This window comes from Ambystoma mexicanum, chromosome 10 (assembly GCF_040938575.1).
Source record: "Ambystoma mexicanum isolate Mex_15411 chromosome 10, UKY_AmexF1_1, whole genome shotgun sequence".
Lineage (NCBI taxonomy): Eukaryota > Metazoa > Chordata > Amphibia > Caudata > Ambystomatidae > Ambystoma > Ambystoma mexicanum.
The window spans coordinates 1,440,461,173-1,440,488,187 of record NC_090932.1 but is presented as its reverse complement, the minus strand read 5'-3'; the positions used below and the strand labels follow the sequence as shown (position 1 = coordinate 1,440,488,187).

General features: G+C 44.7%; 1 protein-coding gene across 8 annotated transcripts in view; it reads right to left on the bottom strand.

Moving 5' to 3' along the window:
- HECTD4 (HECT domain E3 ubiquitin protein ligase 4) overlaps nucleotides 1-27,015 on the bottom strand; it is a 4,298,785-nt gene that overhangs the window by 2,197,829 nt on the left and 2,073,941 nt on the right. The window lies entirely within an intron of this gene.

Genomic DNA, 27,015 nt, shown 5'->3' with positions numbered 1-27,015 from the left:
AGCGCAACAGAACCAGGCATTGAACCAAAGTGTTCCGAACCGAAATCAGGGTGGGCAGGGCCAACAGAGAAATGATCATAGTGGAGGACACCGAGGGGGAAATGGGAATATTTTTGATACACAGCCAAACACGTATTATAGCAGCAGCGGTGACTACACATCGGACGATGTGTTATTTTCGCAATAGGACAGCCCACGGCAGAAGTCGGAACCAGGGTCTATTCCCGTGAATCAGAGAGGACCCTACGTAGAAATGAGAGTCGGGAATAAGGAGCACTGTTTCCTTGTAGATACAGGGGCACAGAAGTGTTCGATAGACCACCACTTGGTTCCGGAGATCCCACTGTCGGGGCAAAAGAATGTTTCTGTAGGGTTCGCAGGTACACCAGTAATTAATCCCATGTCCGAAGCTGTCCCAATTACAATAGGACCATTTACGGAACAGTGTCCATTTCTTCTGACAGAAAATTGTGGGGAGAACTTGTTAGGATTAAATTTGTTGAGAAAATTGGGGGCAGTTATACATTGTACGGCAGATGGGGTGTCCCTCACGATTTGGCCTCACGATGCACCGGTGACGGAATTTATGTCAAAAGCGTTACCAGAAGAGCTAAGTTGAGTACCAACCTGTCTGTGGGCAATGCATGATAACTATGTAGGATGCTTGAAAATAGAGCCAGCAAAATTAATTTTGAAAGAAGGTGTTACATTACCACGAATTCCCCAGTATAAAATTTCTGTTGAAGGTGAGAAGGGATTAAAGAGTATTGTTACTGACCTGGTGAGATTGGGGGTGGTTGAAGAAATTGCAGGTAGCACGTGCAATAACCCGATTCTTCCAGTTTGCAAGAAAGGAGGCAATGAAGTACCATATCGTTTCATAATTGATCTGCGCGCATTGAACAAAGTGGTAGACCCACAATTCCCTTTGGTCCCAGATGTCACAACAATACTGACAATGATACCTGCCAGTGCAGAATACTTTAGTGTAGTTGATTTGAAGAACGCGTTCTTTAGCATTCCAGTGGATAAAAGCAGTAGATATCTGTTCGCGTTCACTCTAGGAGGTCGTCATTCACATTCACACGCATTCCACAAGGATACACAGAAAGCCCGAGTATTTACAGCAGAGCGCTAAAAGAGCAGCTAGACATGTTAGAATTACCCGAAGGTTGCGTACTCTTGCAGTACATAGATGACTTATTACTAGCTGCTGACAAAAAGAGATCTGCAAAGAAAGTACTATATTACCATTGACACACCTAGCGACCCATGGTCACAAGACGAGTTTGAAGAAATTCCAGTATAATCAAAAGGAGGTGTCTTATTTGGGTTACCTACTTTCGAAAGAAGGGAGAAAATTAACACCAGAACGCATAGAAAGTATTTCTAGTATGCCTATTCCAAAAACTCAAAAAGGAGTGAGAGCTGTAATAGGCATGGCCTCTTATTGTCGGCAGTGGATCAGTAATTTTGCGTTGATTGTCAAGCCGATGATACAATTAACTAAAAAGGATGCAGTGATGCCTTTACAGAGGGATGAGGAATGTCAGAAAGCGTTTGAGCAATTGAAAGCTGCATTGTGTGCTGCGCCAGTTTTAGGCACTCCTAACTATAAAAAGATCTTTAGACTATTTGTGAGCGAGAGTGAAGGATGTGCATTGGCGGTTTTGACACAGGAACGAGGTGGAAGAAATAGGCTGTGCGGCTATTATTCTTCCGCGCTGGACCCTGTAGCGCGCGCACTACCACGATGTTTGCGATCTGTTGCAGCGGCGGCTGCGTCAGTGAAACAAACGGAAGGAATGGTATTGGGGCATACTTTAATTCTGATGGTGCCACATGCCATAGACGTTCTATTAAACAGAACACAGATGCAACACCTCACCTCTGCTAGACTAACAAGATATGAGCTCATCTTGTTTGCACCCCAAATCCAAATTATGAGGTGTAGCGCATTAAATCCTGCAGAATTAATGCCACTGCCCATAGCAGAAATTGGTGACAATGAATCACCACCCCATGATTGTTTAATGGTCACTGAAGAAGAAACAAAGGGAAGAGTTGACTTGAGCGACATCCCACAGAAAGAGCCAGATGGGGAGTTGTTTTGTGACGGCTCTTGTTTTAAATTACCTGATGTCACATCAACGGCCGCATATGCAATTACTACCCTAGAGAGTGTTGTAGAAAGCAGAGAATCCCCTACAATTCGGCACAAGCCGCTGAAATAATAGCACTGACCCGAGTCTGTGAACTCTCTGAGAATTTGAACGTGAATATTTATACTGACAGCCAGTACGCCTTTGGCGTGGTTCATAACTTTGGCCGACTCTGGGCTGAGAGGGGTTTCTTGACATCACATGGGGCCAGGATTCAGCAGGGGCCTTTGATTGTACGATTGTTGTCTGCACTCACGTTTCCAAAGCGCTTAGCTATAGTGAAATGCGAGGCGCATAAAAAAGTAACATGTAAAGTGGGAAAGGGAAACGCATTTGCAGACAGGATTGCAAAACAAACAGCCACAGATTTGGGAAATAAAATGATGACAGTACAGACTGAGGAAGTACCTTGTATGATAGAGAATGGAGTTGCCACAGTCAAAGAAATGCAGGCTGAGGCCACGACCGAAGAGATTCAGGGGTGGGCTGAGGGCTCTGCTGAGTTAGTTTTGGAAGGATGTTGGGTGGACAATGAGACCAAGAACTGGATGTTGCAAAATTGTTAAGTAACCGCAATGGTTACAATGGCGCATAGCCCTACCCACATTTGCGCGAAGAAGATGGTACAGCATTTATCCACAGTATGGTAAAATGAGCACATAAAAAAGAATGCAGAAAGGCTAGTACAGAATTTTATTACGTGCCTGCAACACAATGTAGGGAAGGGAACCCTGACTCCAGTAGGTAGTGTTGGCCCACCCTCCATGCCATTTGAGGTGATCCATTTTGATTTCATAGAAATGGAAAGGTGCCAGAACTACAAATATGTGTTAGTGGTGACTTGTGCATTTAGCAAGTGGGTGGAGGCATATCCTTTAAAAGACTGCACTGCCATGTCAACGGCAAAAGTAATGTTGAAAGAGTATTTCTCCCGGTTTGGGCTGCCCAGTGTCCTATGGTCAGATAACGGCCCACACTTTGTGGGCGCAGTAGTACTACAGATCTGTGCAGGTCTACAGATCGAGAAACGATTCCACAGTTCCAGGAATCCCAGTTCTGTCGGGCTTGTTGAGAGACATAACGGTATCTTAAAGTCGAAGATAGCTAAAATCTGTGCTGGGAGCAAGTTGAGTTGGGTGGATGCATTACCCCTAGCGCTATTGTGCATGCGCACGTCTGTGCAGGCTAAAACTGGGCTCTCCCCCTATGAAATTATAATGGGGAGACCGGCAAATGTATGGTGCGCACCGCAGCCCAAAAGATTATGTGAGGTCGAGCATCCTGTGTTAAGCACGTACTGTGGCCTTTTAATGCAGAAGTTGCATTTAATTCATCAGCAGGTGCAGGAGGCATTACCAGTGCGATACACCGGACCGGGGCACTCGCTGGAGCCTGGAAGCTGGGTCCTGATTAAGAACTTCAAGCGGAAGACAGCATTAGCACCCAGGTGGCGCGGCCCCTACCAAGTACTTTTGGCGACGCAAACGGGCATTCGAGTGGACGGACGGAAGGCATGGATCCATGCGACACATGCCAAAAGATTCCCAGGACTGCTGACAACTTCCGACGACCAGAGAAAGGAAACGGTCTCGGAAACGAAAGAAACTGTTGCCAGTCCACTGCTACAGCATCAGCCTGAGCGAGAAGTGAAGTTGAAACAAAGCCCAAACGAGAAGTGAAACTCGAAACAGAGCCTGAGGAGGCTGCCAGAAAGGGGAAAGGGCGAAAAGCGCCCCAACGTTGCTCAGCAGAAACAACATCACTGCCGAGCGACACAAACTCTGCATTGCAAACACGAGCAGAAACAACGCGTGTACCCCTTTGGCGCCCACCAGTTTCTGCAAACGCACCAAAGCCAAAGAAAGAAACTACATCATTGCCACGGCGCTCATCGCTACCCATCATTGTGCCACAGGCTGACACTGAGCCTGATACTCAAAGTGCAACGGCACTATTCACGGATCATACAATACCAGGAGTGAAACGGTATAATTTGCGGCCTCGACAGGCAAAGTGATCCACAGATCTTTGATGCTTTTCTCTTGGTTCCACTCACGGACGGAGTAGGAGCGAGGGGCGTAGAGGAGAGAAGTGTGAGAGTTGTGCAAGTTGGACAATTCAAGACTCACAGCTCCTCGGTGCGCTTATAATAAAGTGCATGTGTCAGGAGCCAGAGCAGGACAAGCTGGACGCACATAAGTACTAAGGCAGATAGAGTACATGTGTCCTAAGCCAGAGCGGGACAAGCTGGATGCACATAGTACTATATCAATAAAGAACTGTTCAGAAATCGTCTGAGCAGTGGGAGAAAGAACAACTAATCTTGCTCGGAGTGGATAAGTGATCTAGGCTGTGAAAGGGCTGGCAGAATTGAACTATGACATTTTCGTTTAACTTTTTTGGCATCAAGAACGAGAGACATTTGCGACGAACTTTGTCAGCAAGAAGAAGGACGATGAAGAACAAATCAAGACCGGTTTCAGCCTCCTCCTGCACCCCTGCTGAAAAGATGATCGTTTTAGAGACTGTAAAATTAGGGAAAAAGCATGGTAAAAGGAATAAGGTACTGATTTGGACATTGGTCCTGTGTTTCTTAAGTATGGTAGTAGTACCAACAATAACAGCTATTACACTATGGTTCCTGGAGTCCGCGCACCCATTAGAAACAGTTTTGCCAAAAGCAGCTACTGGAAGCCCGGTTCATGTAATCACTGGTACTTTGTCCCCAATGGAAGAAAGACAGAGAAGGATATGGCAACAATACATGCTCATCATGAACATGACCCATGCGGTTTTAAAGAAAAAAGATTGCTGGGTTTGTGCCCATTTACCACAGCAATGTCGGAAATGGATAGGCCGATATGTACAACCGTTACCATTGGTTTATTCATGTGAAGTATCGTTGAGTGCAATGTTCTTTGGGAAATGGAATAAGAGTAATACGGGTCAGCTAGATGAGACCAATATGAATGAATTTGAGGAAGTGATCATGAGACCTGTGGGTTGTTCCATATTCCACAAAGCTCGCGTGTTTTCACCAGATCCAATGAGGAAGAATACACGAAAGACAACAAGACTAGATAGATTACATAGGCAGAATAGACCAACCCAGCCAGCAGAAGAAACATCAGTAATTACATTTCGAATGAGGGATGAATGGAATAAAGATGCTGTGCCCCTTGCCTATACAGTGGATCACAGCCCCGAAACTGCTCCCCTATGTTTACAGAAAAAAGGTTCCTATAAAGTAGCAACGTTTAGCAACTGCCTGAACATAGTGGTTTTAAAGTACGAAATAGAACCTGTGTACGTAGGGGACCCTGTTTACTTTATATGTGGGGAAAAATCATATCCATGGTTACCTAGGAACTGGGGAGGTACATGCTACCTAGGTCTACTGTTTGCAGGAGTGTTCCTCTTGGAGACAGCAGAAGTAGCCAGGCGAACAAAAGGTAGAACTCAAAGGAGTAGTGAAGATGGAATGATAGCAATAGATATAGCCAAATTGTTTATACCATTCTTGGCCCAAATAGAAAATTTCTATAAGAAAATTGTCTAGAATCTTAAAAAATACAATAGATTCAACAACGGATATTTTATTGAATACGACGTTAGAAGAGAAAGGAATAAGACTAATGGCACTACAAAACAGGATGGTTCTTGATATAATGTTAGTTGATCGTGGGGGAGTTTTAAAACTCGTAAAAACTGCATGCTGTGTGTATATAGATGATTACTCCCCTACAATATTTAAAGCAATCCGGAAATTACATGTCCTAAGTTCCACACTCTCTACTGAAGAAGGGGGTTGGGGGATAGGATCCTGGTTGTGGGGACTATTGCGGTCCTGGGGATGGAAGTTAATTTCGATACTAATGGTGGTACTTGGTATATTCATAACATGTTGCTGTTGCATACAATGCCTACCAATAGTTTGCACTGAGACAACTGAGGGATGTACTAAGGGATGTATGCATATGGTGTCGAGAGGAAAACAAACGCATGCCCGAAATAACAGAGACACTGATGAAACAAAAACAGTAAAACAATTCATGGCTATAGACATTAATGATGAAGATGATGCTCATGATAGCATGAGAGGTTCAGACATAGATACCCCAGACTTATCCTCATCGGAGGAGGATACAATGAATGAATAAGACGTTTGACAAACCCTCCTTTTGGCCGTATGCCAATCTGGAAAAGTGAATACCCTTCATTTGAATGACAGACGTAACTTGATGGCCGAAGGCCAACCGTTTTATGCGCCGAATTATAGAAATACAGACTGCTATGCTTGACCAACAAGCGGCCATTTTAAACGTAGCAAGAATCGCCATTTTGCTTGTTAACCATTGCTCATTGCTTTCGGTCTAAAACTGCTTTGCAGCTTGCAATTCTTCCAAATTCTGCTTACTCTGCTCAACTGTTAACATTGTTGTCTGAATATGAAAGGGCAAGGTCGCGGGACTGAGGAGTTTGTTGAAACTCCTCATGAGTAGCCCAGAAAGGAATGCCCACGCCCCCTCTCTGTAGCCTTGAGGGAGAGCTACAGGACATTTAATCATTTCACAGCTGCCAGCCAGCCTCGTACTGTGGTAGAATATGTTAGAATAAAGCAGCTAAAGGCTTGAATTATGCTCTTCTTACGGCCCCCCTTCGCAAAACCCTTTAGAGCGTGTCGGCTCCCAGGACACGAATAGTACCTCATAGATAGCAAAGCTTGGAATGTGACTCTTCCCCCGTGTGCAGCTTGCTTCCAAGAACAGAACCACCGTGTTCTGTTCAACAACTAGAAGATGCCTTCGCACTTTCTAATTGCACATTGTTACTAGAATAGACATCGAAAGTGTCATAATTGTCATACCCGTTGGAAATGTCCATCGTCATCCAGAGTTCAAGGAAACTTAATAAAGGGGGGGGGTGTTAAACATGACATAGCTGATTGTATGATATGCATTTTGTATATATGTAACTGATGTATGTAATTCGCTCTCTTGTGTCCCTCGAGGTCTCGAAAACTCACGTCGTGGGGCGTGAGACCACAGTTGGCCAATTGGGACTATTTTTTGCTTGCAATAAACCCTAGCATTGGGAATTTGAACCTCGTGTCTGGCGCATCCTTTCGTGTATGGTTATTGCCTTGTTTCCATATTGCGAGGGACCCCTAGGGGCCCCTTTCAAAGAGGCCCAGTGGAACACTGCACGACACGATAACGAAAGAAGGGCGGCAGCTCTGCTACCCTCCCTACGCTGGGAGTCTCCACCATATCTCCTGCAGCTTCCATTTTACACATCTCAGAGGGGGCACACCAAAATATACTAAAATCTCACAAAATGTCAAAACACCTTAATACCCCCAAAAGAGGCGATATCCCTACTATGCTGCTTGCTGCTGCCAGCAGAGAAGGGGTAGAAGTCAGAAACAACTAAATCTCCACCTCAAGCCCCACCAGAAGGTGCTGGTCAACTGACGAAGAAAGGAGACATCCAAGCCTTTATGCTAGACATTAAATCAGAATTCCGATCGGAGCTCACCACCAAACTGGAACAGATGGAGCAGAGGGTCTTGGAGGTGGAGCAGAGGGTAGGAGAAATGAAGGACTTGGCCCAGGAACACTCGGCAACGCTTCTAAAAGTGCAACTCAAAATACAGACCGCAATTGACAGGAATGAGATCCTAGAATATAAAGAGGATATGGAAAACAGAGCCCGATGGAACAACCTACGCAAACGGGGGGTCCCCTCCTCGATCCCGGACCAAAATCTTGCAGAGTATGTAAGTGACCTATTCCAATCCCTTCTTCCACACTTGGAGAAGTCTCAACTCATGCTAGACCGCACCCACAGACTGCGTCCTCAGTGGGGAATGGAAGCGGATTGCCCCCAGGGATCAATTTCTATACAACCAAAGAGGCAATCATGGCAATAGGTCGCTCTTGAGACAAATTATCCTTCCTGGGGTCCCCCCTACAAATCTTTCAAGACTTGGCTGTGGAAACAATACAGAAGCAGAGGGCCCTGAGGCCCTTGACACTATTCCTTTGAGACCAAAATATCAGGTACTGTTGGCTGTTCACAATTGCGCTTCAATTCTCCTACAAGGGGGTTCCCCGGACGATTGGACACCTGGAGGACACAGATGATCCTGCACCCCAACCCGCCTGCGAACAAGGATGGAACCTCTCCTAACTCCCCTGATGGCGGCACTGAAGAACTACCCCCCCAAACCAAGGCAGACAACCCGGTCGAAGGTCCAGAAAGGTCAGAAAATTAGGTGACCGGTCCCCATAGCCCAGCAGTCGGGGTGGGAGAGGCTGCTAATGCCTAGACGACCAGCGCTACTCCAATTTTGCAATCTCGGACAGTCGGTCCTGGGGACGCCAAAATAACATGCAATACAAAGCGTCTCCATAGCTGCAGTGGGCTTCACGCGGCTCATGCTGGACTCCAAGGTGGATGTCACCTGAAAGCCCTTGCAGTGAATTACAGACAGTTTTATTTCAGTTGATTAAGGAAATTGCTGACAAAGGATGGTCGGCTTCCTGTAAATTTGTTGTTATGGCTTCAAGTTGGAACCTCCAGTTAAAACTCTGGTTGCACTGTGGAACCATGAACGCAGAAGACCTGGATGGCGACTGAGTTGCACCCGGCCTCTACCGCTCACCCGCAGAATGTGAGCGCCCTAGGGGAACCCCCACCACAACATAAATTGAACTTCACTTTGCTGAACATAAAGGGCATGAACTCGCCCCTCAAAAGGAAATCGGCACTAAAACGGCTCCAGGATATGGAAGGCTCAGTGGTCTTCTTGCAGGAAACGCACTTGCTGCTGCTGGAGTTTACAAGCCTCTCCAGTACCTAGCTTCTAGTGGAACAAAGAAAGGGGGAACAGCCATACTCTTTGCCAGATGAGTCCAGTTCAGGGCACTAGAGACATTACTTTGTCCGGAGGGACGATACACGGCAGTCAAAGGCTTCATATACGGACAGCTGTATTCTCTCATTTCGGTCTATGCTCCCAATGAAGGGCAGGAAGCATTCTATGAAGTACTGGAAGAAAAATCATCCCCTTTGTAGAATGCCAAATAATTGTTGGTGGAGACTTCAACGGGATCCCCGGAACCCCTATGGGATAGATTGCATCCTTTGGCCCTCAGAGACTTTAAGATCGCCACAGGACTCCTTAATTTGTTCCGAACTCTGGGGGTTGTGGACTCATGGAAGGTGCTACACCCAGGCAAAAAAAGACTTCTCCTTCTCATACGTACACATGACGTTCTCCCGGATAGACCTCTTACTGACCTCCCCAAAAATTCTCGTCTTTGTAGAACGAAGTTGACATAGGGAGGTACTCTCTGATCATGCCCCGATTAAACTAACTCTTCGAGCACACAGCCCTGAACCATCTCCCCGACACCACTGGAACCTGTATGACCCCATCTTAAACGACATGCCACTGAGGGATGCTCTTGCCAAGGTGATCCAGAATTTATTTCTGGAAAATCCAGTAGAAGACATGTCCCCAGCCAATACCTGGGATGCCATGAAAGCTGTAGTTCGGAGAGAGCTGATCGCACACGGGGTGGCGTACCAAAAACCCACATGGAATTGGAAGAAGAGGTGCAAAAGGCTGAGACCCACCATAAAAAAGTTTTACCCCAAAAGATCCATTGAGCTCTACAGACAGCCCGGAACAAATTGGAGGCCCACTATGCAGAGGAGACGGCCCATCTGCTGGCCAAATGCAAACAAGGCTACTACGCTAAGAACAACAAAGCGAACAGACTTCTGGTGGAGAAATTAACAGAAGTTACCAAGACAAAGGGAAGGAACACCAGAGTGGGCCTGCGCGATCCATATGGCAAGGTCCACTACCCTGACCAGGTGAAGCTACAATTGGCAGCTACTCATCTTTCCGAAATGATTTTGACACCCCCCCTCCCCGGGACAAAGCAGACCAGATGAGCTATTTGCAGGGTGCCACCCTTCTACAACTGAAAGGATCGAGAGGGATTGGATGCCCCAATCACAGGTGGAGGCAGCCATCAGATCCCTAAAGCCTAGAGCCCCGGGCCCAGATGGGTTCATGACAAGGTGTTATAAAGGGTTTTGCCCCCAACTGGTAGCCCCGCTGACGGCCCTCTAACTCATTTGGCGTCTCGGGCTCTATTACCCCATCTATGTAAGAGTCTATAAGCGTTCTTCTTAAACCCGGTAAAGACACCAGAGAAAATGGTTTATATAGACCCATCTCTCTACTGAACATTGACGCTAACATCTATTCGAAAATTCTGGCAAGCCACCTGGCTGCCATTCTTCCTAACTGGATCGACCCAGATCAAACTAGGTTTATAATGAATAGGTCCACTGGGGATAACATTTGGAGAGCCCTAAATCTAGTGGACATAGCGACCCAAGATTCACACAAATTGGCCTTGTTGGCCTTAGACTCCTCCAAGGCCTTCGATAAAGTAGACTGGACATTACTACAACTCAATCTAGAAGCCTTTCACTTTGGCCCGAGCGTCCCTAAGATGGTGCTGGCCAACTGACGGTCCCCAAAAGCCTTTCTACAGGTTAACCACAATCTATCGGATCCAATCTCCCTGACCTGTGGGACTAGACTGGGATGCCCCCTGCCCCCTCTCCTGTTTGCCCTGGTGATGGAGCCCCCCACCTAGTGGATTTGCATAGATCCTAACATTAGGGGTCTACCAATCGGCACCTCCCAGCATAAGATTTTGCTCTATGCTGATGACGTACTGCTATCTATAACATATATCCATCCCTCTCTGGCATCCTCTCTTCAGGAGCTCTGCAGGTTTGGGAGTGTCGCGGGGTTTACCATTAACTTCAGGAAATCGGCAGCCCTAAGAGTAGGCCTGGTACCCGGGGAATGGGAGGACCTTAAACCCTTATGCCCGATTCAATGGAGCGGGAAATCCGTACCCCATTTTGGAGTCCAGATCCCGGCCTGTCCAAAAGATGTGTATCTACTGAACTTCCCCCCGCTCTTTAAAGAATTGGAGCAGGACCTTGAACGGTGGACCTCACAGGAGATCTCTCTCACTGGGCGAATTACCGCCTGCAAGATGAATCTCCTTCCACATTTCCTCTACGCCTGTTCCTCCCTGCCCACTACGGTCCCACTATACCCCCTTCTGCACATGCTTCATATGGAGAGGTAGGAAGGTGAGATGACACCCTTCTAACTTTAAAAATTGGGTAGCAGGGGGGCTGGAATCCTTGGGGCAACTATTTGAAAATGGCCAGCCCCGCACCTTCGAACTCTGTAAATTGACCTTTCAACTAGCTGTAACAGACAGGTTCTCTTACTCACAACTCCAGCATTGGTGTTCTAATCCTCAAGTACGACTGGAAGCTACACTAACCCTCAGCCCTCTTGAACTTACCTTACAGGGACTGCCGCTAAAGGGAAAGACCTCCAGTCTTTACAAGCTACTGCAAGAAGACTCGCTCTACATTAGACCCCCATACATGGCACAATCGGAGACAGACCTGGGTCACACTCTGGAAGACCAGACATGGGTGGATATACAGACTAGAACTCATTCTTCCTCTTTCTGCATCACTAATAAGAGAGTGTGCCCATAAACTGCTCTTACGCTGGTACTGTCCCCCAATTCGCCTTCATCACTTCAACTAAAGCCTTAACCCCCCCCCCCCCCCAATAATGTTGGCGCAAATGTGGACAACCAGCTCATATCTGCATATGTGGTGGACCTGTCCCACCGTGCAAAAATTCTGGAACCAATGTATCGCTATTTAAAAAGACATCACTCAAGTGACAATTCCCAGAGATCCGGAAGTTGTTTTATTGGGCACACCAGCACCAGGGGCCTATCCAAGGACAGGGAGGACTGCTAACCTACTTCGGTAACTGCTAATGGCGGGTAGAATCACAATTACCCGCACCTGGAAAACCAGCAAGGGCCCCTCAATGATTCTGTGGTGCACCAAACTCTGGGACATCTTGGTGGCAGAATAAGTCACTGCAGCTAGGGCAGGCCTCCTACACCGGTTCACAGATATTTGGGCCCCACTCAATCTATGACTGAAACTTCCCAGTGCAGACTCACAAATCCCGACCAGTCCGATTGGCCCTACAGCTCGACACCGAACTAACTATGGGCAATCCTGCCCCGCAGGACCAAAGGGAGGCATAAGCTGGGGACGGGGGTGAGGGGAAGGGGGGTTTAATGGGGCAAGAGGACGTTTACAGGGAAACCGGACTATGTTCATTCAATCATATTTAGCTGTGATGCTCTGTCAAATTGTGTTCTCTGTACTTGTGATAACTACGCTTGGGCAACCGATTTAAAATAATCAAGTTAAAAAAAAAAGTATCCACCCTTTTGAGAACATTGTTGTTTCCACACCAAACGAAATTCCCATATGGTCTTTTGTTACCTACCTGACATGTCAGAATCTGTATTTTGTCATGTTAATAATGAGATAATTCGTCTTTGTATAGTCTACTAGGTCTAACAGTTGTCATTGTAATCTTATTAGTGTTTGATGTTTCAGCATAATTTCATCTGCATGTAGTAAATAATTCACAGGAATTCTTTCTACATTGGGTGGGAAGGAACGGGTAGTTGCAAATGCACTTCCAATGTCTGAAATAAAAAGAATAGGAGCGGTGCCAAAAGGTATCCTTGTTTCATACCTCACTCTGTTTTTATCGGAGCAGATAGGTGTCCCTGCCCATCCAATCGCAGAAACTTATTAGCGTCTAAAGCTATAAGAATGATGAGTAAGTGTGCAGGGCAGCCCCACTTTTCTATCTTCATCCACAGTTCACTTCTCAAAACACTATCGAAGGACATGAGAAGTCCATATGTTCCTGTTAGTGCCAACTCCTCTACAATCTTTTGCTCTATCATCATACAATGACTACACCGATATTCAGATTGACTTGTTTAAATTTGTCTGTAAACTAAAATTGAAGAAATTTTTTGCCACACAGGTTGAACAATACTGGTTAAACAATAATCTCATCCAGACAATTGCTTGTCGCCTTTCGGATACATCCATGCAAAAATGTTCTACAACTCAAGTGTTAATTTCATTCGAAGGCAAGGAAGATGAATCAGAATTATCAGCTGCAGAATTACTTCATGAGTTTGTCATAGAACAACAGTCGATGCACATGAAAGAGTTCACGCCACAATCTAGGTTCACGCCTCACTTCGAGAGAAAATGCGATCGACACCTTCCACAACGCAGTAACTTGGGATCTTCATGCACTAGAAGATCAAGGACAAGTGATCAGTAAAACTAATCTTACAGCCGCCTTAAAATAATTAATGAACAAGATGCTGATCATTAAAGAGGCAGATAAAGGAGGTAACGTGGTTGTCTTGGATAAACCAGATTATATTCAAATGGCCCAAAGACATTTTAATAGTCCAGGTTGTTACCTGACGCTTGAAGTTAATCCAACTAAATCTATAATTGCCAACTTGATTCAACTAATTAACAAATGGCATAGTAGAGGTTTGTTGACAGATGGAGAAAAGCAGGTTGAGCATCCCACTATACCTACAATGTATTTATTACCCAAAATTCCTAAATCGTACAATCTAATACTAGTGGGTATACCCATTATGAATGGGAAGGGTTGGGTGAGAGAACCAATGTCACGATACATCAATGAAATTCTGTTACCAGAAGTAAAGAACACGCCAACTTACTTTAGAGATATGATGTACATGCTCAAAATATTCAACAAGCTCCCGATTGCCTCAGACCATCTAATGGTTAATTTAGATGTTAAATCTTTATACACAACCATGAAGCATGAGCTAGCTTTAGCAAGTGTCAGTTATGTCTTCAGACAAAAATCAGCCTCTTATTATGATCATATTGTGATGATACAAGAATTATTAGATTTTCCCTTGGACAACAATATTTTTTTAATTTAATGGAACATATTACAAACAAATTGTGGGAATTGCCATGGGGGCGGGCTTTGCTCCCGCGTTAGCCAACATCTTTATGCATCAGTTTGAAGAGCCATGTTTTCGCAAATGTAGTGTTTGTGAAATCTATACTTACTGTGGAGTTACATAGACAATGTAATTATGATCTGGCAAGGTACAGAAACAGAGTTGCTTAGGTTTGTTGATTAAAAGTCAATGATTGGGGTGTCTTATTTACACATGTGTGCAGCAGATCCAGCACAGACTTTGTGGATCTTCAAACATCACCTACAGGTTATATCACCAAAATGTTTAGAAAAAAAATACAGCAGTGAATTCAGTGTTAATTGCACAGATTTGTCACAGGAAAACAGTTGTCTCCAACATCCCGAAAGGGGAATTTATTATAACAAAAAGAAATTGCAGTCACAGTCATGATTTTGTTTCAGAATGTGAGAAGATTCAGAGGAGATTTTTGGCCACTGTCCCATTTGAAGCAAGCTGAAAGACAGGTTACTAAAATGGATAGAGCAGATTTTTAATAACAAATCTCAGGATCAGCTGCAGGGTCCCAACCCATTGAGATTGATTACTAGGTTTAACATAGACAGTCATCAGTCATAAATTGTATAATATTTTGAACCAACACTGGCACTTACTAAAGTTAGACATGGCGAAACATTTGTCACCTAATTTGAGTATTACATATAGTAAAGCACTGACATTGAGGAATCTTCTGTGTCCTTCTTAAGAGTCAGGACTGGCTGACTCAGAGGCGGATGGGCGGTTTCCACAAGTGTGGCTATTGCACAATGTGTGTATGCGTGGGAAACCAAGAGTGTCCAATTTGGGCAGTCATAAGATTATGAGGTTTATCACCGTAACTATGTAATTTATTGTATCAAATGTGTTTGTAACGCTTACTATATTGGCAGTAGTATACGGCCACTTAAAGTTTGCATTACAGAAAATCTCAGCGCTATTTGAAGTCAGGAGTCCAAATTTCCACTTGCTGTACATTGGCAACATGTTCCTTAATTAGACAAAAAAAATGATATACACTTTATAGGCTTAACGCAAGTTACACTGCCACAATGAGGTGACAACTGCAAACTGCTTTTGAGGCATTTGGAATCCAGACTCATTTGTAAATACAGGACGGTACATCTTGGGTTGAACATGGATGAGTTTGCTGTGTACCTTCCTATAATATCCTGCAATGGATGTCTTTGCTCTGTTATGCCATTTAAGTGAATTTAATTTCAATTGTTTGTATGTATACTCTGGATGTGCAGTTTAATACACGAGTAATAGTCAGTCCAATTTATAGTGCATTCTCTGCAGTAGATAGGATATATGATATCAGCATATCATCTGTTTGGAATATGTAATTCTACAAGTTCTCAAATGTTTCCCAAGTATCGGTTATGGTATGCTCATTGGTTTCATAGTCGATTGATTCTGCATTATAGGCCAAGAGGCACGACAAGCCAGCCAACTAATAGTTATTCAGTCAACATTGTCCAGTACCGGTGAGGTGTGGAGAAGCTGCCAGACTCTGCCCCCGCAGTCGTCAAGTAACTAGTATCTTTGCATCAGTGAGCGCATTGATTGGTTGAAGATACCGTATTCCACAAGGTGCTTGCCCCGGTTAAGAGTGTACGTTTTTAGCAATGCATAATCTATACAAGGGCTACTGACCCACTCCAAGATGGTGTATAGGCGAGGTCGGGTGGGTGCTTCCGGCTCCGGTTGGTGTCTAAACCTTATAGCTTACTCGTTACGTATGCAGAGTGGATGCACCGTGTCAGTTACTATCGGCTCCACAGAGGTTAGCAGTGAATATATGCACGACGTGTTGATATGAGCCAAATGGTCCATTTAGCTTACAGGCTCCAATTGGTAGCATTTCATGAATTCAAACAGAACGCACTGCCGTGTGACTTATCTAGCGCTTTCAGATATGTATGTACAGGCATTACGGGTGGCAGCTCACAAAGCAATGGGAGGTGTCTTTTGACAAGTGGTGGTACAATTTATACTTAGCGTCTTGGTTTGTTTGAGTTAATGTTGTTTTAACCCGTAATGGGTGTGCTTTAGTAGTTATCCAGTTCAGGGAGGCGATGCATGTTAATTGGTTTCTCTCCTAATAATCATATTTACATGGTTTCAACAACCTAACAGAGTTATGGAAAGGGCATGGGCTTTTACTCTCTAGCACCCTGCAACCTTATGTTCCACCAGTATCACAGACGTCGGGGTGCCATACACACTCACAGTGATTGTCCTAGAGACTATGGGGTATATCATATAGATGCATGACTTGGCATTCGGGACTCAATACATGTGGGCTCTTGTGTCACCCTTGACGTATTAGAATTGTGTTGTAACACGTCAAATGCGTATGTTATTTGCTAGTTAGCATATTTTGACCAAAAGGTGCACGTTTAGATACTAATGTGCCGTTTTGAAATCTTTTTGTGTTTTTCTTTTTCTCTTGTCTATCTGTTTTTTCTTGTGGTTCGTAATTGTATTGCTCTCTTATTGTGTTGATCACGTTTGTGATTCTGCAATTGTTCAAAAATATATTCATGTTCTTGGTCTCTTTTCAAATGGCTGAATCTGCTATGTTTGTTATGGTCACATGGTATTTTCCAACCAATTGTTTATTATGTCTGTGCAATGGAGTTTGTGTGTATGATTAATGTTTTTTTTTAGTTATTGTTTTTGATCATTCAAGTATTAATAATGCAATCTTTTGTTGCAAACATTGTTAATGAATGTAGTAGAGCCCAGAGGTAGACCGTGCGGTCGAAACATTGCCGGCTTTGTCCTAAGGCTAATTACAACCCGGAGCGGAAAGTGGACGAAAGTAAATCTGCCGTGAGCTGTGACCCGTGACCTGCCTAATCTGTTTTTCAGCTACTGCTGCCTGGAGGTGTGGCTGGAGGTGTGCCCTGCCTCTCTGCCTGCAGAACAAACACATAAAATGTTCATTCCGCCGCGGAACGGAAAGTGGACGAATGTGATCTGCCGTGATCTCAACGTGATTGAGACGTTTGAGTGCTGCTGGAGATTTTTCGTTCACAGCAGGGTCGCCTGAATATACAAAGACAGGAGTTGGATGCACTCACTGCTTTGGCTGAGAAAGGTGAGCTTGCGGCTTTAAAGCAACCTCTATCCCTTGTTACTGTTAATGGTGAACTGTGAACATAGTGTAATATCGCAATAGCTGGGCCGCGAGAGACTGTGGGGCCTTGACTCCTTTGATTCCGCTGAGCCCGGTGACTGCAGGGGGACCTGCTCATCGACCGAGCCGCTAGGCTAAACAACTGAACTCAAGATTTCTTGTGTATTCACTTCTTGAAAAGCTAGGTACGGGATGTCTAACAAATGGGAAATCGAACGCTGAACAGATGTCACGTGCCAAACAAGTGCCGATTGTCGGATCACACACTGAAACACAGATGCACCCTCAGACAAGACAACAATTGCAGCGCTGGAACTCGCTAGCTTCTTCTAACAAATCCAAATGCGCCCTTCTGAGCAAGCCAAACTTTGTCTGTGTGCGTGAGACAGACAACTTAACCCCCGAATCTGCTTGTGAACATGGATTAGCCGCATATCGATGGCAAAGTGAGGGAAGACACACCAAAATAGACGCTGACTCCCATATTAGTGAGAAGGAGGGGACACTCTATTAAGCACTAACCAGCAGGGCAATACTCACCCACACCCCGCGAGTATAAATCGAATGGCAAGTTGCCCTGCAGATCTGTGTCCCGTCAGCATAAACCTCGAAGGAGTCCCTGAAGGAGACTGACCTTGTGGGTGCGTGACCTTTGGCGATTGCGGCCTCGAGCTGTGTCCTTCAGGGCCCCTCTGCCTGGTAGCCTCCCGCAATGGGAGGGGGGGTGAGAATGGGCTCTGAGGGGAGTGGAGCGGGTTCCCCGGTCAGCCAGGGTGAGGACCGTAAGCGAAGCTTGTCTACAAAGGGAGACAGCCTCACTCCAAAAACCCCAAAAGAGTCCCTTGATATGCGGAGAGGAAGCCTTCAGTCTAAACTACACAGATGGACATGGTGATGAACGGCCAGCCTTGGCTCTAACGTTTGAGAAGCTTCCCTGCGCTCCAATGGCCAAACTTAGTCGCAAAGAAACTGTCTTCATTGATGCACCGACTCAGAATAAAAGCCCTACATGTGACGACACACCAAATGATGAAGTATTCCTCCAAGCTCATCATTTTACAATAGAGAATTTATGCAGTAATGAGCCTACTTCTACTGGAACAAATAGAAGAAACTCGCTAGAAGTGGTTAATAAAATACTAAATGACATCTCTATAATAAACAAATCACGCAGCTCTGCCGTCAAAGATAATGCAGCCCCCGTGAGCCAAAACCTAGCGCCAAAGTGGCTATTGAAAACATTGCAGATGTAATGAAGGAGACATTGTGTGCTTCGCCCTTATTGAAAAGGAAAAACGCTTACGGCAAACATAGGCGCATTGAACACAGCAAATCCCCCATTTTGCCGTGCTCACAGAGGAAAGGCACAAAATCATCTGACGTGTCAATAAGGAGAACCACAACCTCGCCTACAACCCAACGAACTGCTCATGACGCGAGAAAATCATAGACCTCATTGTCTTCATCCACCGACTCGTCCAGTACGGAGCAACATTACACCAAATCAAGACGCTCTAAAACACGTCAGCAGCTTTCTTCACAATATAAGAACCAGGAGATCCGTTCTGAGCTAGTGGGATGCATAATGAAAGAGATTCAACCTATTGTGATGTCTTCCCTCGCCATCTCAATTGCTCAGTTTTTAAAACTATACGAGCAAGTGGATGGGAATCTCAAAGACTATACCACTTTGGTTGCAATGATAAACTCAAAACTGGTAGGCATGGATATGGAAATCACATTAACCAACCAGCTACAGTGGGATTCCAACAAAAGAATAGAGGCCTCCTTAAACACATTGTTGGACCAAAGAAAAACTAAAGGAATGGAAAAGAAGCTGCTGGCTGAAATTACCAAGGAAGCACTTAATTTACTAAAAACGAAGAAAGCCTTGCCTGAGCCACCTAGAGAGGTGATCAATGATCCTAACCTGAATCAACAGAGGCTGAGTGCATTGAACAAGATAACAAGCGTTCAGGTGACAGCAACCTTGGAACGCAACTGGACCATAGCGGACCCCCCCAATGTACAAACAGCACGCAATTCGAGTGGAAGCTTCAAAGAGATCGACACAATGCCACCCCCTATAGACTTGACAGATGACTCCATCCAGCGGGAAACAACACAAGAGGAAAGAAGACCGGAAGCTCAGAAGAGGACTGATGCACACGACAATCCATTGCAAATCAACTCCTTAAGCACAACTCTGCATGAGACAGACAGGAGAGGGGCTCTGGGACAAAAAAAACACGCATTGCTTCGAAAGTATCTTGGAAAAAACGAGATTGATGGCAAATCTAGCCTTTCTCAATCCACAAATACCAACCACTTCATCTGACTCTGGCAGATGTGGAACCCATCAAGCTACTGAATCAGCTAAATCTGATAAAGAGGAGGAAAGGAACAATGATATTTTACCGATCTTTAAGGGAAACACTAATCAAATGATTGAAATGACCAAAAAACAGGCAAAAAAATTAATGCAAGTAAAAAAGACAAAAAATCAATGCACCAAAAAATCCCGAGGCTGCAATGATTCCAGAAAGTTCTTGCATAACATAAAAACAGTAAATCATCTTACTGTAAATCAAAATCTAAGAGCAGAAAATTCAATCCAGAATAAGAAGACCTCAGAGGTGGCGACGGTGGTTGAGCTCCTTGAGAGTAGAACTGTGGAAACAAGCCAGGATGATGAGCAAATTAATGCTCTAATGGACCTGTCAGTCTATGAGGAAGTGGATGAACTGGGAGCAGCAGAATACGAGCCGCTAACTGGGACACCTTTAGGCCACAATGTTCCACTCCAAGAGACAACAAAAATAGCAACTGAAGCGAAAACTACGATTCCGCCGATGGCTCCTAATGAACCACCTCCTCAAAGAACCTGTCTGTTGATACCAAAGATTGCACAGGATAAAGATGACTTGTCTACGGAGGCAAACCCGATCTTTCTTACCATAAAAGAAAGACAAGAAAAGTTAATCAAGAAAAACGCTGACCTAGAAAGGAGGGAGAAGGCGGCAGTTAAAATCATACCTCAATCAGAACCAACGAATGAAAATCGAGGGGGGAGTCCATAAGTACGTAAGTTTGTACCCTTAAAGTTTAATGGGAAGGGGGCATCAACGAGCAAGGTATCTGCTCAGAAACAGGTGTTCCCGGAGACAAAAGCACAATAAGCACATCAAATAGAAAAACAAGTTGGCAACTATCCTGTTTTATCTTATAAAGTAAAGTTGGAATGAATCGAGAGCCAAGACGATCTCAACATGAATCGAAACAAATGTTCTACGCCTCTTACACTGTGTACTGCGTCTTAGAACCATACAATCTTACAACATTCAAACAGTGGAATTCCCGCAGGAAGGGCAGAATGATCATGTGATCCTACCTCTAAAGTCAAAAATGATAATATATATTATCCTAGAGGCAACGCCTGAGCTGATGTCACTAGGGTTTGACATCTCGGAAATAATTAACAAAGGCAAATACAAAGCGCTCATACATAATCCTTCAGAAGCTCAGTCAGAATTACCCGAAATGAAGAAATCAACTGAGGTTCGGATACCGGAGAAAATGCGACAGGCCTCCTTGCATCAGCACAATCGGGATTCCGAAAGCGAAGGGGAGTCAAAAAATGTGACGCATGAAGCCAGATGTCTGGGGGAGCAAATTCAAATAACATTTGCTAGTAACCAAGCTCTCAACGGGAAAAATAGCCTCAGTGAAGCCAGAAATATCGAGAATGTGGAACCTGACAATTGGGGATGGCTAGCCAAGGCCCTGAATAAGACAACCCAAAGTTAATGCCAACCTGAGATCAGGACCCCAATGGACAAGTTCGGGTCCTGGAACACTAGATGATTCTCGCATTTGTTCCAAGAGAGTGGGCTTCTTGGCCTGGATGTGCTCTGCCTACAAGAGACGTGGCTGGATGATTGCCCTATCTCCGGAGACTATGAGATTGCCTTCAACCCAGCAATTAAACAAATGTTGGGTAGACCCATGGCTGGTCTATTAACTTTAGCAAAAAAAAGCTCCGGATATCATATTACCAACACCAAGAATGTGTCCCACTACTTTCAGGCAATGACAATTATACAGAAGAATCTAGGAAACCGAAAGATCCATATTCTGAATCTATATTGGAATCACACAACGGCAGGTGTCACCACTTATATAGACCAGGTTACATCTGTTATAGACGAATGGTTAGAGGAAGACGTTACTGCCGATATTGTGATATGTGGAGACCTGAAAATGAATTGCCTAACAAATGACGACCTAAAAGTGAATAACCCCAACAAAATACAACTCATTAGACAATGGTCATTAGAGATGGAACTAAGAAACCTGGTGTTGCTGAACGGAAATATATCGCAGGCAACATTCCGGCCAAACCAACTCAGTCTAGAGGCAATCCGCGATCGACACTGGATTACTTCTATGTCAGTAAGAAATTACACCAAAAATCTATCTCACTGGAGTTGCACCCTATGAGCCATAGAGATTATGGTTTAGTCATAATGTCCGTTGCTACAATTGCTGGGCCTAAACCCTTAACATGGAACTTTCCTGTTATGATTGAATCTAACATTAGGTTGAAGCTAAAGGACGTAAAACATATCATAAGCTCATACGCGTAGGGGCGAGAAGAAATCGAGTACAACCGTCTTTTAGCCTCATTCAAAGAGAAACAACAGGGCTCTAAGGCTTATGGGTTTGTTGCAAAACACAGGTTCGACTTACAGGTGATAAGAAGGAAGAGAGAAATGAGAGCGCAAATAAGACATCTGTCAAAAAAGGACCACAACTTGTATCTAACTGCGAAACGAGAATGCAAGCAAAAACATAAACAGTGGCTCCGAACACCTATTCAGAATTAATAATAGAAACACTGCAAAATAAAAACTCCTCAGAATTCTGGAGGATAATTAACAACGAAGGAGCTACGCAAATGGCATCGTTGACCAACGTAATAACTGAAGCCGAGTGGGTAAAACACTTCTCGGCATTATACAGCAAAAGAGGAGCTGTAAGCGCGAGATCATCACCCATACATGAAAATTGGAATTTAAACTTTGAAAAAAGTGACATTGAGGAGGTAATAAAAAAAAGCAAGCTCCTCTAGATCCCCAGGACCTGACCGCTTAACGAACCACACTATTAAAGAAAATCCAGAGATGTGGACAGAATTATGCTACGTGTTGTTTAAGAGGATATCGGCCAACTGCAAAACTCCTAAATCCTGGAAAAACACGATTATTATTCCAATTTTCAAGAAAGGGAACCGTGCTGACCCAAAGGACTATCGCCCTATGGCCCTCTTAGATGTGCTGAGGAAAGTGTATGCGACTTTGACACAGCAACGATTAGTGAAATGGGCAGCCGTATCGAAACACCTGGACACACATCAGACTGGTTTTGTCAAGGGAGTAGCATGTGCCCTGAATCTCCTCTTGATAAATTTACTAAAAATGGAATCCATAAGAACAGGAACCAAGGTGTATCTAGCTCTGATAGATTTCTCCCACGCTTTCGATAGCATAAACCGAGATCTATTATGGGACAAACTGAAGACGTGGGAGTGCCCTAAAAATCTGATAGCGGCCATTCGAGAGCTCCACACCGCAAGACACATTAAAATCCACCTAGACCAAAAGGGCACCTTGTCTGAGGCGATTAACACCTTCTGTGGAGTAAAGCAGGGCTGTCCATTGGCTGCAATAATATTCAATTTATTTCTATCGGATATTGGAGGAGCCATCGACAGTGTTCGATCATTCTCTCCGAGAATACATGGTTCCCCAATAAGTTGGATGTTATACGCAGATGACCTGATACTACTGGATGTCACACCAATAGGTCTGCAGCGAAAGATGGACGCCGTGTACTGGTATGTAAGAGCAAACGGTCTACAGATTAACAAAAAAAGAGCGAGGTATTAACACTGCAAAACATGAAAACATCCAAGCAGAAAAAAAATCAATGGCATCTAGTAAAAGAGTGTCTAAGCAATGTAACAAACACAAGATATTTGGGCATGCAAATCAATGCAAAACTGAATGACAGTCCCTGGGAAGAGGTTGCCAAAACAAAATGCTGACAATTTGCATGCCAAGCAAGTGTCTTACATAAGAAGTATGGAACATTTTCCATAAAGCCTGTAAGGAACTTCTATTGTCAAAAGGTAGTGCCTGCACTAATATTTGGTGCAGAAAATGCATTTGGATGCTCCTCTGATGTATGGTCTACCTTAGAAAACATCTTCTGGGTAAGAGTCCTGCAATTACCGAAGGGAACAGCTACTGCCTGCATCAGACACGAACTAAACTTAATATCAATCAATCAATCAATCAATCAATGCACACGTCAGTTGGAACCTCCTGAGTTTGTTTCGGAAGATGACAATGAAGGAAGTGGCACTGCAGTTGGAAATATTGCATAATCCAAGTCAGGGAAATCCTCTGTGTCTTCTGTCATTATGGAACAAACGCTGTGAGGAAATTTTGGACTTTTACGATATAGATTTAAAAACTTTACATGACGATCCAAATTCAGCTAAAACTAAAGTCTGGAGTTTAGACTGGATTCTGACTGGTATTCAAATGAACTCTAACAAACTGATGAAAGACGCCCTGAATTAATCCAGAAACTTAAATACGCTGCAGAACCACGTCGAAATGTATCCAGACAACGGCAGAAGATCCTTGTATATACATTTTTGTTTAAATGCCTTGAAAACCAAGGAGTGGTAAAGAGAGCTACTCAAAATGGAAGACATCAATGCAGAGTGTAGATTCTGCAACCAGACGGAAGAAACTTTAAAACACCTGACACTCTTCTGTAAGGGCCTGTGTCAGTAAAGATCTTTGAGTTTAGGGCCACAGTTAACGAAATATCAAACCCCATGTACGGACGACTGGTGGCAAGCTCTGTTTGATTGTCGAGAGAAACAACTGAATTATGCATGAATTTGTTTTTTTACACTGTTGGAAAAATTGTTGCTGTAATAACCAAACTCGGGAATATGCTCCGACATGGTACAAACGAAGGTGACTGTTGATGAAGGCTCGAATATGGACTGCGAGCTAATGACGACAAGGCCAGGACGGCAGAGGGACACATGTTGAATACATGAGGAAATGTGTATAAATGTAATGCTGTGTTTTGTCTTTTTTAAAGGCTATTTTAGCCGATAAAAATAAATAAAATAAAAAATATTTAAAAAATTAAAACCCATATACATTTTATGTGTCTTGATAGCGCAGTGTGATTGTGCTTCTTTTGTTTTAAGTGTTACTTAGGTCTCTTGGGGCACGGGGACCTTGCCTACACAATTACCTGCAGCTGTTTAATGTGCATTCTCAGTATTTATTTTGTTCACGTGTGCAGCTGGTTCAATGCTAAAAATGGCCTCAACATTGTTCAACTCCTCTAGAAGAGAGGGCAGTGGAACAGGAGGTGGCTACACCATTGCATGCACTGGAGGTGGTGGTGCCGGGTGGGGCGTAGACCTCCTTGGTCGACTGGCCCCAAGAGCTGGGCCGGGAGCCACAGGAGGACCAGAAGCCACAGGCTATTGTCGCTGCTGAATCTCTGAGACCAAAGTGTGGAGAGTTGACAAAATGTCCAAAGAAACATCTCTTGGCAATGGATATCTCAGAGTTTGAGGCGTTAAGATTGGTACATGAGGCCAGGGACTCGTAAGGCAAGCAGGCTGAAGCAGTTGCGCAGGAAGTTCTTTAATGGGCCGACATCTTTAATCGCTTCTTCCTCCTCCGACAGGGGAGCACAGATAGGGTCTGGAGACACGGCCCTGGGAGGCCGCACAGGGGATGTGACAGGCAGCTGAGGCGCACTCGTGGGCTTTGGCAGAAAAGAAAGATCTGGTGGTGCCTCCCTCTCTAGGCTGGAGCCTCTGGGTAAGGTGCACAGACGCACCTGAGAAAGCAGTGCGGACAAGATTGTTTTTACACTCTCATATTGACAACTGTATTGATGACCACTGTGCCTAACCCCGCATGCAGTACCACGACATCGTAAGTCTGTAAGCCCATAGCTCCTGCAGCCTTAGACCCGTAGCACTAAGCCTGCCTCTGTTCCAGCACTCTGATTCCATGCCCCTAAGGACTCGGCATCCTATTAGCTACAGAATCACCCCTGCAACAATAGCTATGCTAACCTGGACTATTGCCATTATGTTTCCCTTCTGCTTAGTACCCATTGACCTACTCTGCACAGGACCACACTTCATCTCCCACCCCAATGGTTTTAGCAAACCAGTATGTCCGAGACACCACCCCATCCCCTGTCCCACTCCATTCATACCCAACACTGCACCATTCCAGCCTGCCCTCACTGAGCATCACCCCTTGGTAGACACATGCAATACCCATAAAACCATGCACGCCACCAGCCCTTGCACTCACACCCTCAAGAACACCACCACCAGAAACTCCTAATCCAGTATAGGCACATTCAGACTTGACCGCCTCCGATCCAGGACATACACAACCTTGACCACTCCCAACACAAGGCTAAGAAAAAGTAAAACCAAACCCACACCAGCCAATCACCTCATACACCCATCAGCATCTCCCGACCAGCCCACTCTCCAATCCAACACCTCCTCGCCCTGCACACTCAACAGAAAACCACGCCAAGCGACCACCGAAATAATCAAAGGCGCACTCATCAACGCTAGATGTCTTGTCGCACACGCCCTAGACATAGCCGACACCATTTCTCTCAATGACTTAGACCTCATAGCTATTACCGAGACCTGGCTCCACACAGCATCAGGCCCCACCCTAGCACTAGCCATTCCCGATGACTACAGCATCCACTGCGCAGACAGACAAACTTCCAAAGGAGGCGGTGTAGCCATTATTGCAAAAAGCTCCCTCAATATAAAAGACACTTACAAAACCAATCACTTTGATCTGCAGAAATACTCACCATCAAACTATCCACATCCAACACAAGCACAATCACCACCCACCTCATCTACAGACCGCCGGGTCCCATATCCTCATTCAACAAAGACATAGCTCTCCTGCTTTCCAACAATACCAAACCCAACTCACGACTACTTATTCTTGGGGACTTCAACCTCGGACTCAATGACGAAAAGGATAACATAGCAAGTACCAAGTATGCTAATACCATCTCAGAATTAGGTCTTACCCATCACATCTCTCAACCCACACACAACAAAGGCTGCACACTCGATTGGATAGCAGACCTCAACTGCAATACCACTATCCTCTCTAACACACCATGCGCCTCGACCAACCACCACCTCATCACATTCACCATCGACAAAGATAAACAAAAATCTGCCTCCCTCCCTAACGCTCCACCCACACTCACCAGAAACAGCAAAAATATCACAGTCGACAAACTCCTCCCTCTACTCCAAACCATCATCAACCTCTCACCCACCATGACCAACCCCACTGAATAAGTAGACCTCTATAACTCTACCATTCTCAAGGCCATAAATACTGTAGCACCACTCAAACTACAAAAAGCCAAACCACGTGCCCATCTCAACTGCTGGTTCACCCCCGAACTAAAAACTCTCCGTAAAATCAAAAGACAAGCGGAAGTAGCGTGGAAACAGTCACCCTCAGCTAACAACAAAACGTCCTATTCCCTAGTCTCCAATACCTACAAGGCAGCAATTAGCCAAACTAAAAAAAACATGTAC